This window comes from Salvia hispanica, unplaced genomic scaffold (assembly GCF_023119035.1).
Source record: "Salvia hispanica cultivar TCC Black 2014 unplaced genomic scaffold, UniMelb_Shisp_WGS_1.0 HiC_scaffold_813, whole genome shotgun sequence".
NCBI classification, from domain to species: Eukaryota; Viridiplantae; Streptophyta; class Magnoliopsida; order Lamiales; family Lamiaceae; genus Salvia; species Salvia hispanica.
The window spans coordinates 696-14947 of record NW_025952592.1 but is presented as its reverse complement, the minus strand read 5'-3'; the positions used below and the strand labels follow the sequence as shown (position 1 = coordinate 14947).

The window sequence follows — 14252 nt, the reverse complement described above, 5'->3', positions numbered from 1 at the left end:
TTCTTTCGGCACGAGATTTAAGAAAGTTGTGTTTAATGAGTTAAATAAAGTAGAACGATAATATAGTAAGAGAGGGTTAAAGTAAAAAAAAGAATAAAGTAAGTGTAATTAGATGTTTTGTTTTTAGCCAAAAAAGAAAAATGACTCAAATAACTTGGGACAACCCAAAATGGAATACGACTAAGTAACTTGGGATGAGGGAGTATTTCGGTCCATTCCACAATAATTGTCACACTACATTTTTACCATAAATGGTAAGTAGGTCTCATATTCCACTAACTCACTCCACTCACATTTTATTATAAAACCAATATAAGTTAGTGGGTCCTACATTCCACTAACTTTCAAACTTTTCTTTATATTTCTTAAAACTCATGCTCACAATAAAAGTGACAATTATTATAGGACGGAGGGAGTAACTTATTCTTATTATACTAGTAGTATGTCCTAGAGAACATTATTCAATCCACTTTTAGTACCATCAAACTGTATATATACCTATATAGGGATGTACTAGTATAACAACTAATTTTAAGGTTATAACGTACATCAATCTCTATGTTCATGTGCACAAAAATGCAATATTGTAAACACTAAAATGCAATATATATTTGTAGAAGCTATAAATGAATTTCGGCATTGCATTTTTGTTTTATGCAGATTGCATTTTTATTGTTAAGTTTTGCATTTTAGATATTGACGCTTAATTTGCATTTTATATATAGACGGATTGCATTTATATATGTGAAAATGCAAAACTTAACAATGTAAAATGCAATTTATGTGAAAATGCAAAACTCAATACTATAAAATGCAACTTTACCTACAACTAAAATGCAATCTGCGGAAATGCATATACATCTAGATTGCATTTTTGTGTTTAAAGTATTCATGTTTTGTGCCACATGAGCTAGAGATTGGATGATACGTTGATCTTAAATAAGGGGACACCCTAGTGCTCCCCTATATATATATATATAAGAACAAATAGTAAAAAAAAATCACTACACAACTTAAGAAAATAATTAATTATCTCACGGCCAATACTTTCTCTGTCCCAAGTTAAATATCATATTTGAGTAATAACACAAGACTTTAGGAAATGTTGTTTAACAAGTTAAATGGAAAGAGAATATAACATCTTTTGTGGTATGAACTACGAAGGAAAATGTGACATCTACCTTATAACATAGTGATATTTCACTGCCTAAATATTTTCAATTTTTTATGAATACTCCATCTTTGGGCAATTTTTCAAAAATACCCAAAAATAGACTTACAAAATAAAAATTATCAAAAGACATAATACCATGCATCAAAAAATAAAGATGTAGGATGCCAGATTTTTTTGGTTGAGAGAATTGAAAAAATTATCAAATACTATGATAAAATCCAGTATTTTTAAAAGTTGTGAGATTGACTGAACAGTGATTAAACTTGAAAAATTTTTATGCAAATTATCAAACACATAATAAATACCATGCATCAAAAAATAAAGATGTAGGACGCTAGATTTTTTGGTTGAGAGAATTGAAAAGGTTATCAAATACTACTATGATATAATCCAGTATTTTTAAAAGTTGTGAGATTGACTGAATAATGATTAAACTTGAAAAAAATTTATGCAATTTATCTTAAAATAGTACTCCGTAATTATCATTTTGCTATTTTGAATGTCCACAAAAAAAATCTCATATAAAAATGAAAACTTTTTTCTCATACTTTACCCACCTTTTTTCTTTCTCATTCTTATTTTTTCTCTTTTCCTCTACTACTTACTTTTCTTTTCTCTCTTACTTCACCAATTTTCATTTAAAAAAAAATTGTTTACAAATAACACTATTTTTTTGGACGAAGAAAGTATTCAAACAAACATGGACCACCTATAAATATAATACTATCACTGCAGTGTCTCATGTCATGCAACACTGAAAAGACCATAAACGAAACATACCAACACGATAGCCTCTCGACCAAAATTAGGTGGTTTTTGCATTAGGCGCCGAAATATTGGCCAAAAGACACCAAAATTTTATGAAGCAGAAAGAATGAAAATCCATCATTCTTCCATGAGTCTTGTAGTTTGATGCAGCAGCATTTAGATCAGCTGCTGTGTTTCTATACAAACTTTTGCCAAAGGGGTAAAAATGCTATACAGTCGTCAGTGCCTCTTTCCTTGTTTTCTATGGGAGAACAAAAACCCTTCTTTCTACTCTTTCTTCCTATTTAACGTACCTAATTGATCATATCGCCAGTGATCCTTCGGCCAGTTGGTTTTCATCTGGAGCATCTGCCTGGAGTTTAGGTTTGCTCATAGTCTGAGAAAATCCGTACCCAAGAGAGCTTCCACTGGTTTCTGAGAGCTGCATGGGGAGAAGTGTTGTGCCATGTTTACAAGATCAAGTGATGAGATGTGCAAAATTTATAGGAGTATATTTGTTTAGAATTTGCATACCTCTGTAAGCTCTGAGAGGTGGCGCGATCTGAACTCATTGATTGTGGTAACTATCTCTGACATAGGCAATTTAGCCTGAAACAATACACAACATTTGCATGAATACAGTCAAATAGCTAATGAAAATGTACAAAGCAATCGGTTAGAAGCTTGATTGATTCCAATAGATGTTTATGCAGCTATGTGGGATCATTATTACATGGTAATAACAACTTTCTTTCTAGCCATCTGGGGGAACTTTTATCCACCTCATCTCACTGAAAACTAATGTGAAATTTACTGAATGCAAGTTGTATTCAGCTTGCCATGCACAAGAATAACTTTCAGCACCCACTATAGCTTCTGCTCTTAGTTGAGCAGGTATAGAATTCACTAGGGTGGGAATGAAAAATAATCAGCAGACTTTCAGTGAGAATTTTAGTTCAACAAATTTTACTTTAAAACTCTTACAAACATTTAACATGGGTAACCATATTTTATGAGCCATTCTACTTACTTGTGAAAGAACAGCCGCAGCTAACTGCAAACTCGGTTCCAAAGTCTCAGGGACAACCTGTTACAATTTCCATACAAATTGGGAAATTCAAAGACAATATGTAACAAGAATGATAAACCATATTATCGATAACTCAAAGCATGGGCTACTTTTATTATGGAGAAACCTCAATAAAATTTAGGAAAAGCAACAGTAGAAACATACCGCCGTTGCACCAGCTTTTTCTAGATTTAGGCCGTGATCAACATCATGAGGCGGACAAATGTTTTGACATTAGGAAAGTACTTGCTTAAAGCCCAAACAGTTCTGTAATTAGCTCCAGGACTATCCAAAGTTATTGCTGCTGCACAGGCTCTTTCAGCACCCACTTTGTGGAGGACCTGAGTACCAGGTTATAAAAGATTAGGTACCAAATGACTTTTAAGTTTAGATAGCCATAAGCGGATCTTGGACAGTTAAAAAACAATGGGTACCAACTACCAAATGCCTTTGAGTCTTAATAAACCGTATGCAGGTCATGATGATTTTTTTACCTCTCGACTACCAGCATCACCAAAGTATACTGGAAGGTCAAGTGCACGCCCAACAGCAACTCTATCACTGAAATTATGAATATTAAAGATCAGCATCTTACTGGTTGAACAGAATGCCAGCCTATTCGAGCTCACTGCTCTTTCCAGAGATCTGGCTGGCCAGTCTTCTTTTATACATCAATCACAACAGAACTTTAGATGCTTTACACAGTATGCATATCAAATATAGCCTTATAAGGCTTAAATTTCCTAAAAGTCACGTCTTCCAAATGATGACAATATGCCAAAATGTAGGAAGCAGTCGTACCTCCTGACATCAAGCGCAACAAATGGAATTAATCGTTCAGAGAGAAGCTGGGCAATAATCTGTAAAATTAAAATGGAAATCAGATAAATAGCTTTAAGATATAGTGACTACGTTAATGTTGACATATCCAGAGTGGTGTTAGTGGACTTTATGGAACATGACCCAAGACTGTATAGTTACCTGGCCAACACGTCCAAAACCACATATGATTATATGATCTTGCAAATCATCCGTCTGAAGAACACAAGGAAACAATATTATAACCTTTCATAGAAGATACCTTAGGAACATGAACTGACTAAAAGATGAACATGGTCACACAAAAGCTGGTTTATTTTACCAAATTACAATTTCAGAACCCCTGATAAGAAAAATCAGCCTTTCAGTGGTAAGTACCAACCAAAAATCCAAGTACGAAGACAATTGGATCACAACTTTAATATTAGAAATGGAGGTCAGAAGAAACAGAAGGAAATATGATAGGTAAGAGTATCAGAACTTGTTTTTAATCTTAATGGATCAGCTTGAGGGTCAAATACTATTTAGCAGAGAACTAGAAACTAAGATGAGAAAACAGTGCATATTGTGGTCATGAAAACACATTATTTAGTTAGATCAAATCTTTTTCCAGCTAACCTCACTCTCATCAGGCAATAGATTTCGAACATCATGCAGCTCAAAGCGTGATGCTATCAATTGGCCTCCAGCAGCTAACCAAGGAGTCAATGCCATTGAAATTCCAACCACAAGAAAAAGTAGTGACGACATCTGTGAGGACATTATTCCCTGCAAAGAAGAAAATTCATGAATAGTACTTCAAAAGTTCACTATTTAATCATCTTGAGCAATATAATAGCTTGAAACAATCACTTGAACCTCATACACGTGAACAATAAGCACCTTAAATTAGAAATGCATGTCAACAAAATTATAAGGGCAGTGGGCAACAAAATCTCATCTGTCATAGACAGTGAAATAAAGGGGATACATTTTCTGTGGAACTGGAGAAAGCTATATCCTCAAATGGAGTATCTTTTAAGTCATAAAGTAGCAACTTAGTTTTGGTTCTTGAGCTTGCATGAAATGCAACATCATTTTCAAACCACGAGCATTACACATCTGAATTAACTGTCGACAGTATTTTTTGTTTGTAAGAAATCTAGAGCCGTTATATGCACAATAGCTTCAAGGAACTTGAGGCATGCAACAAATAAGGGCAAGCAGTCCAATGGTGCAAACAGGAATAACTTGTTAGTTATACCTGGTTAACAGCTTCACCAAAAGCTACAAAGCAAATTCTCCACCCGGTGCAAGTAGAAGTCCAACTCTTATTGCTGATATAATTGAAACACCAAAAGTTTTCCAACAAGGGCAACCAAGATGGTCTTGCCAGCAATTAGAAGGGCGAGTGTTCCTGTAATAACTGGGAAATTTGAAGCTAGAAGTTTTGGATCAATGGACATTCCAACCTGCGAATAATAACATGTTTCATGTGAAACACCATAACTAAAAAGTTTTAAAAAACTCACTAGAAAGTTGCCAATCAATCTGATCCTGAACAACCAAAGCATTATGAAGGAACAAAGCAATCAACAAAATCATGTGCTGGAAAGATGCAGTTAAAGAGAATGGAAAATTGTAAAGCCAAGGAATACACAGCCCAAGTATCAATCTTGAATCATCTTATATAAGGTTCATGGGGAAAATGGCAAAGGCTTAAAATTTCAATCCAATAACTGCAGGTTTACAACACCACTCATATATGACCATACCGTCATGAAGAAAAGTCCCAATAGAAGCCCGGTAGGGAGCAATATCAGATTCGACCTGCAAGGAGAATTCAGTTTCGGCTAGAAGCAATCCAGCCAAAAATGCCCCTAAAGCCATGGAAAGGCCAGCCTGTTTTAAGATCAAGAATGAGAAATAACAGCATTATTGTGACGACTCAAAAGAACTACTACCAGGCACATGAAAACAAGAAATAACCACCATAAAAAGAATTTACGTACCCTCGCAGTAAGGAGACTAGTGCCTAAGATAACAAGCAAAGTACATGCAGAAAATATTTCTGCATTTTTGTTCTCAGCAATTTGCTTATAAATTGGGCAAGCAGCTGCGAAAGGCAGAAAACACCAAACAATTTTTAATGGACAGAGCAACTGCAAAAATGCATTTACTTGATTCATGAGTGTTCTACTCTTAAACAAAGATAATAATTGTCAACAAACTCTTGTTGGCTCCACAGAAAGGAAAGAATGGCGATGACTAGATAAATGCATGAAAGAGTTGAATTCTTACCAAGCGTCCACCTGCAATAATGGCCGAGATGGCAACAACTGCCTTCACGGCAGCCAATCCAAGCGCTTCAGCAATTGCTTGAAAACCAATCTGGAAAACCATTGAAACAGTGGTGAATAAAACAGTGCCAACCAAAGCTGCAGAAACTTTGTGCTTGGTAATTATGGAAGTATTCAGAGATCCACTTAGCAATTTATCATGGTACAATCCATTTCAATTAGCATCATATGGCTGAATATGAAAATATGGAGGGTAAGAGATAGGTTATCATGTCACAAGAAATTTTCCTTCAGTCTGTTGAGTAAAAAATAAATACAAGATCATTACCCCTCCTTTAGACGAACTAGGTGAAACAAGGGGTATCAGTATGAGCAAAACCACCACTGCCAAATCCTGTAACAAACACAGATATTTGAAAAAGGAATGCATATAGTTAAAAGTAATAAAGATGACCCCAAAACTGACATCCCTGGAAGGAAGGGGGATGGAATAGAATATTATCAAATAATGTGAGAACAGATAGTCAGATACCTGGAAAAGTAACACGGGATGTAGGCTCGTCCATGGCGTGATGTGCTCTGCCACGCTCTTGCAATACCTACAGACACCACACAGAGATTATGAACTTAAAGAAGAACAAGGAAAATTAAGCAAACTGAGAAAGTAAATATCGAATGCAGAAGTAAGAGAAAGATTTATATAAAAACCCCAAAGTCTCTGACTAACTGTTGAAAATGTTCACCTGAAGGACAACAGCAGTTGAGGATAATGCAAGGCCATTCCCGATGACAATTGCAGCAGGACCAGCCAGACCAGCGGTATGATGAGCAATTAGGCCAACAACTACAGCAGTCACCAGCACCTAAATTTCACCAAAAATTAGAAACATGTATAAAGATCTTAAGCTTCATCCATGCTCATGACAATGCTCTAAATAAAAAATAAATAGGATTATGTAGTTTGGTCACCTGAGCTGAGCCCAATCCAAACACATATTTCTTCATTGAGCTTAGTCTTTCAACAGAGAGCTGTCACAAAATAATAGTTTGAATGTAACAAAATGAGCATATAACTAGAAGGTGAATTGTCAAACACAGACCAAATTAGACAAAGCTCTACCTCAAGGCCAATATTAAATAGCAAGAAGACAACCCCAAACTCAGCAATGGCCTTAGTTGCATGTACATTGCGAATAATAGAGAGACCATAAGGTCCAATTAAGATCCCAGCAGCCAAGTATCCAAGAACGGGACTACCTATATTTTCCAGCAGGGAAGAGTATAATCAGTAAATGCTAATATGACACAAAATCAAAATAAAATCTTTCTGAAAGAAATATGTAGGTTATTTAGAGAACAATGTAAATAAAATCAAAACTACTATAAGATCTGGCTGAATAATATGCTACCAATCAATATGAGCAACCCAAATAGAGAGAAAAGATACTATCAAGGAAACCACACGCTGTAATAAAACAAAGTTTTGTGTAAGATGGAATCAATTGATTACAAGTAGGTCAGAAGTACTTCAATGCTGCTAAGATCCGCTCACTTTTCAAAGAAATCTGGAAGTGCTGTTAGAAGAAACACTTGTTACTCATACCTCCAGGGATTTTCTGGAAAGAGGCACAAATATGACACTTGCAAGTAGTAGCCATAACATGTCAAAGAGGGAAGCTTCTTCCTCGTTTATCTGGTAAATCAAAGGAAAGGAAAAAATGACAGATCGGTTAGTTGAAAACTGACATGTGCTCATATCAAATTAGACCAAGTAGTATGAACTGGAATCATGCCTCTTGATGGGGAATCATCTCCATTAATTTCTTCAGTTTAGTTGGAAGTTTCTTTATTTCTCGGACCAGAGGCTTTGCAGTAGTTGACACTTCATCAACCCCAGTGGTGATGATGTCCGGCTGTTGATATAACTGTTTAATCCTTTCACCTCGATTGATATAAATCATAGCTCTGCAATCAATTTCAGCAGCATTGGAAATATTAGCATCTTCTCTTACACATGGAAAGCTGAATAAGCAAATCTTGCATATTGGGTGAAATATTTTAAAATTCATTCGTGAATTCAAAGCATCAATTCAAGTTGTTTTTCGGAGGTAGAAGGTACTAGAAATGTCCAGTATAATGTTAACGTTACCCTGCTCCTACAAGTAATGATCCAAAAACCAGCTTAGGCAATTGCTTCTTTGCAGACTCCACAAGGCCATGGAAAATGGAACCTGGTGTGAACTCTTCCTCATCTGCCGTAGAAGAAAAAAAGATGCAGAAAAGAATCGGGATGATTTCTTCAGTAATGCTTTTGGAGCACTTAACGGAGAAATCTCCTTTGTGGATTCTTTCTGCATCTCCTGTACCTACTTTGAATAGATTTTAACTTCTCTTTATCTGTTTCACTGTCCTTGAGGACTTCCACGGTCAACTTTCCATTCTCTTTGTCACTCTCATATGACAAACTTGACTCCTCCGATTGTCCATGTAACTCTGCAACCTCAACAACACCATCTGCACTACTTCCTTGAGATACTTCTAAATTGTTGATTCCTCTGCAGTAGACTCCGTATTCTCAATGCTAGACAGGGCAAGTTTTTTTCTGCCCTCTGCAATGCAACCTCAGCTTCATCAGCATGTTGCGCAGCCTCAAGTTCGTTAGCTACAGCTTGCTCCGCTAAAGCATAATGTTTGCCACATCTTCTTCTGCTTTAGAAGCCTTAATCTGTGCTTGCTCAGCGGCACATTCAAGCGGTCTACTTCCTTTTGTAATTCCTCTTTTCTGCTTTGCACCCTTCTGAGCTCATCCTCACACTTCTCTAGATGATCTTGACATTTTTTTACATCCTCCTGAGAAGCCAAGAGTACTTCATCATCACTTGAATCATCCTTTTCAATATCGTCCTCAGGATCACTTTCTTTAGAAGCATTTGAAAATCCATTCCTTTCATTTGCAATCTTCAATGAGTCAATAGCCACATTGAGTCTTGCCTCCGCTGAAGAAAGAGCCAATGTTGCTTTCTGAACTTCTTCTTTGACAATAGTCTCTTCGTTTATGACATCTTCAATGTCACCAAGGGCCCTATTGACATCATCCCATGCATTTTAGCTTCATCCTTAAGTGCTATAGCAGTTTCTGACAATGTCTGAGCTTTCTCCTCAAACATTGTACTGCTTAATACGTGCAACATCTAAATCTTTCAGTGCCTTCAACAACGCTTCCTTTAGTTCATCCAAACTAGGAGCCTCGTCTCCTTCTTCCTCACCAATGTCCCCAGACACAATAGATTCAAGGCCGGCCTCTTCCTCGCCAGTCTTAATGACCTCCGCATCTCTGCCATTTCCATTTAGATAAGCTACTGATTCACTTCCCTGACATCGTGACAGAATCACACGCTTTGAAATACTATTAAGATTTCTAGAGTTGTATAAGGCAGAACCACTAGAACTGTTATGCCACTGCCAGAAACTGCCGTCATTGAAGTTCGACCACTGGCTGAAATAACATAGCGCGAGCAGTTCTTCTTCAACTTCTTTGGTGAATTTGTTCCCGCATAAAGTCTTGAATCCCCAAAAAGTTACGGCATATACGCTTATACTTCAAACTAGTCCCCAAATTCAATGTTTCCGGGGCCCTGCAACCAGTGATTTCACCTCCATATAGCACATTTGACCGAGACAAACTACAAGCGGCATCCATCACTCCTGTTTCAGGAATAACAAATTCATCAACAAATTCTATTATACAATTCTGGCAACTAATATAGCTTCAGATCAATCTGAAAAAAAGGTGCAAATCCTATGCAAAACGAAACATAAGCATTTCTTCTAAACAGCATTTCATGTTCATTCTGTGTGTAATTCAAATACGACGCATCAATACCAGATCATTTTCTAAATATACTGGAAATACCCGACAATATGTGCAAAATGCTACGCATTTAGCTGATTATCATAACTACAATCCCAGTCAAACACAGTCGTACGGCCCGCACAGCTCATTTATCTCTCATCGACCTCACACCATCACAGAACTTGCATCGAAACAAAAAAAATGTCGAAAAATTAAGCATGAACAATCAAATCAAAGGTACGTTTTCCGAGCTAATTTAATTAAAAAGCATAATCATCAATCTCCATACAATCCACAATTGACAAGGCAGAGTCCTGAACACGCAACCGAGAGAGAGAGAGTAGTGAGAAGCTAACCAGTGGAGAGCGGAGGAGAGCGAAAACTGGTGCGTGGAAATGGCGAAAAATGGAGGCGGAAATATTAAGGCAGGCAGAGAAAGTGACGGAAGTGATAACGGCAGGAGGGCCAGTTTGACGGTAGATATATTTGCCGTCCGCCTTCTTTGCTTACTCAAAAATAAAGTGGAAAATTGGAAATACAAGTTTATTATTGAAATATTACAATAGGTGGATAAATAAAGAAATATTGGGCGTGGAGCCCGTGATATTCAACATTTTCTTGAATATTGGCCTTTGCTATTCATGTAAAGACTCTTGCATTTTATCGATGCAATGAAACATATCTCAACAACCACAAATTATGATATAGTACTACAACTTCCAAATCTACTCATTCTCTAAATATAAATTACACTCTTGAAGTTTTGACTTCTGATGTTTCTTTTGGGGCAACAGTTCAACTGGCATTCATTATGAATTAATGATATAGTACTACTATATTTCCTTTTCCAAACAAATAACGAAAAAGAGATTTAATTTTATACTCCGCTTCGTATTTTTTAGACATTTGGGGTTGAGAGAAAAACATTTCCAATGTCTATTTCACGTATAAAGGTAAAATATCTTGTGATACAAAGTATTGTAGTCAATTTTTATGAAAGCGAGATTGTGTGAACGGAGTGGATTCTCAAGTAATTCCAAAATTCCAATTATGTCTTGTTAAAAAGTATATTCTAGGGTGGCAGAATTGTTCCTTTCTCATTTTTCTTGAATAATTTATTCATTCACGAAGTTATATTCAAAATAAAAAGAAATTAAACGTTCTAATTCAGTTTCAGATTATTCATTCGAGGAAGAAAACACAATAAAACGAAAACACCGGCCTTTTTTGCTTGTAGGTTTGCAACTAAGATGGGTCTTCATCTAACCTATACATACTGGTAGTGGTAGATTATTTAATTCAGTTTCAATGCAATACGAACTCCAATAATACTAGTGTTTTGGAAAATATAGTATGTAAATTACATACTCCGTGTATAGAATAAATGAGATGATATTAATTTGCATATAGACTACATACCGCTCTTATTAGAACCAACTTATTATTGTATTGCTTGAGATCAATATTTGGTAGGCGGTGATGATATAAAAACATATCACTTGGTAGGTGGTGATGGTTTCAACATTTTTTATAGGTTGGTTGACTTGGTTCCAATTATTTTCTCTCAAAATAACACTGGAAAGTGGCAGAGTAGTAGTACTCAATATTCAGTAAGCAATACACTTTCAAAGATGGAACCATGGAATGGCATATAAGATTAAATAACAAAATTTTGGTCAAACAAAATCCTTAGTTTTTTCATGCAACTTATTTTGGTGTAAAACACAGCGTTAGTTATATTTACTTTGAGATATCTTAATATTGTGGGATCCATACATATGCAAGTTATAAACGTATGTATAATGCCTTTATATTGTGCTTATTTCTCAAAAAACAATTTAATCCATATGTGATTTATATAATAAATAAGCCCTAGTTTCTGAATTGGTAGATAAACACATTTAAAGTGCATTTAATGGCCCAATATAGTGTTTGATATGTTGGTTAACTTTTCTTGTGGCCCGTTTAATGGATAAGGCCCGTTGAATTAAGGCTGAAAAATGGTGTTTTATTATCATGGAAAATTGAATGATAGTAATATATGCAACATCTGCATCAATATTAAATTACATGGAATTTACTAATATGACTCGCCTTAGAAATATAGAAAAGTCGAGGATAGTTTTGGAATATCCTACTATAAGTGTGGCTTTAAAAAACAAACAAACATGTGATATTAAGGACCGTAGATAACATACCATCAATTCAAACACCATAAATGAAATGAAAAACCAAGAAAACATTTCTACAAAATGATTGTGTTCTTATCAAAATGAAAGATAAACTTCAATTCAAACACGGGCTTCGAGTCTAATACTACTATAGGAAGGTTAAGCATGCCCAACTTCATCGGACCTTAATGAATAAAGCATAGTACTACTATACATAATTATATACCTGCAAAAAATTGGAAAATTCGAATTACAAGACACAAACAACATAACTAGAAAACCCAAATGTCGAAAAACAATAGGCAAATCTTGGTGTATAAGAAAAAACAAAAAGAGTGATGAAACGAGTCTCATTATAGGACTAGTCTTCTTCTGGCTTCTCCTTAGACTCATCGTCCCCTCCCTCCTCGTTGTCCGGATCCGCCTTGGGCTCGTCGTCATCTTCCGCAGCAGCGTCCCTCCTCCTCGTTTTCGGCAGCAGCAGCGTCGGCAGCAGCAGCGGCAGCAGCAGCGGCAGCGCGGTGCTCTTCGTCATTCTCGGCGGAGCTCTTCCTACCAGCGTCGATAACGTGCTGGTAGTTTCCCTTCTCCATGAAGAGCTGGTGGAAGTGGTGCTTGCAGTAGAGGATTCCGTCCAGAGCAGCGTACGACGAGTGCGTCAGCGCGCACCCGCCGTGCGCGCACTTGAAGCACGATTTGTGGAACGACTCTCCCTCCAGCCCTATCTGCATTTCAATGAAATCAAATTAGGGTTTCCAAAGAGGGAAATAAGCCCTAGCTAGAAATGGAATTAAGATCACCTTCTCGAGTGGATACACAGTTTTGCCGCATGCAGGGCATTTCTCTTGGGTCCCACAGAACATACTAGACATTTTGCTCGGTGCCCTTGTCTACATGTCAAATACTGAAATTAGAACTATGATTTTTCTTTTAATCTTATTTTTTCTGATAGATTTGATAAGTGCATAAGAAAATCAAACATTTGAAGTACTTACAAGATCCTTGCTCTCATGCTTTCCTGTATACACATTCATTACAAACATAAAAAAAAAGAAAAGAATTACTATCAATGGCCACCACAAAAAAAAAATATGCACCAAAATCCATTATATACATATATAGAATTGAATGATCACCAGAATGGAAATTCTTGCTGAAATTTCCGGACTCCTTAAAAAGCTGTTCAAATGTGTCTTGCAGTAGAGAACTCCATCCATGGAAGAGTAGTTACTCATCTGCACATATATAAAAGATTAATTACTAACAAAATTTAACGTTAAATAAAGTATAGATGTTCAAATACCACAAGAGTGCCTTTGCAGTGGCTGCATTTGAAGCAGGATTTGTGATAAGTTTGCCCATCGAGACAACAAATCCACGAAATAAACAGTCTTGTCGCAAGCACTGCATTTATCCAGAGTTCCTGTGAACGATGATGCCATTTTCCTCCTCTCACTTTTTTTTCAAGAATGATCTAATCCAAAGGGAAATCGAATTATTTGTCTGACTTATAAATATGCACGATTTGCTTCTTCTTCTGTTTGTGTCAGCAAATTTGCCACAATTTTTTCATGCTCTAAAATGGCAATGATTTAATCCTATTATTAAACTGACACGTGGTTGGATATATATATATCCCAGTCTTTTGAAAACAATGGAGGATCATCAATGCTGCCATAAAATTTGATGGAAAATCCGCCTAAATTGGAGGTAAATAGGGCCATGTTTTTTTCGCTTGTTCCATTACACATACGTGAATAAGGGTCTACATTTTTTTGGAGGGAAGATTATTTTTTAATTTTTTTCTCTTTATTATTTGATCATGGTAGTTATGTTATGTTAACAATTCACAGTTACATGGCTTGCTTGATATATACACACACATATGCAAAAAAAAAAAAAAACTACGAGGATGTGCCTGTTTTGAGCATCTAAAAATTAACTAATGACCATTAATTATTTTTACAAAATACAAAGCATTCAAATAATATACTAGTACAATTATTTTATATAAGGCAATTTGTCGTACGATGTAAGATCTCCCCCATGTATGATATTATGGAATTTATGTTGTGCATTTTGTTTATATGATGGCAGTGATAATATTGTTGATTAGAGAATGAATGGATTATTGTTTTGT

The 14252-nt window shown here is 36.0% G+C and overlaps 2 pseudogenes; both read right to left on the bottom strand.

Annotated features, from left to right (window-relative positions):
* Positions 1-1969: 1969 nt before the first annotated feature.
* Positions 1970-10437, bottom strand: LOC125200119 (annotated as a pseudogene).
* A 2112-nt stretch (positions 10438-12549) lies between these two features.
* Positions 12550-13554, bottom strand: LOC125200118 (annotated as a pseudogene).
* Positions 13555-14252: the final 698 nt, after the last annotated feature.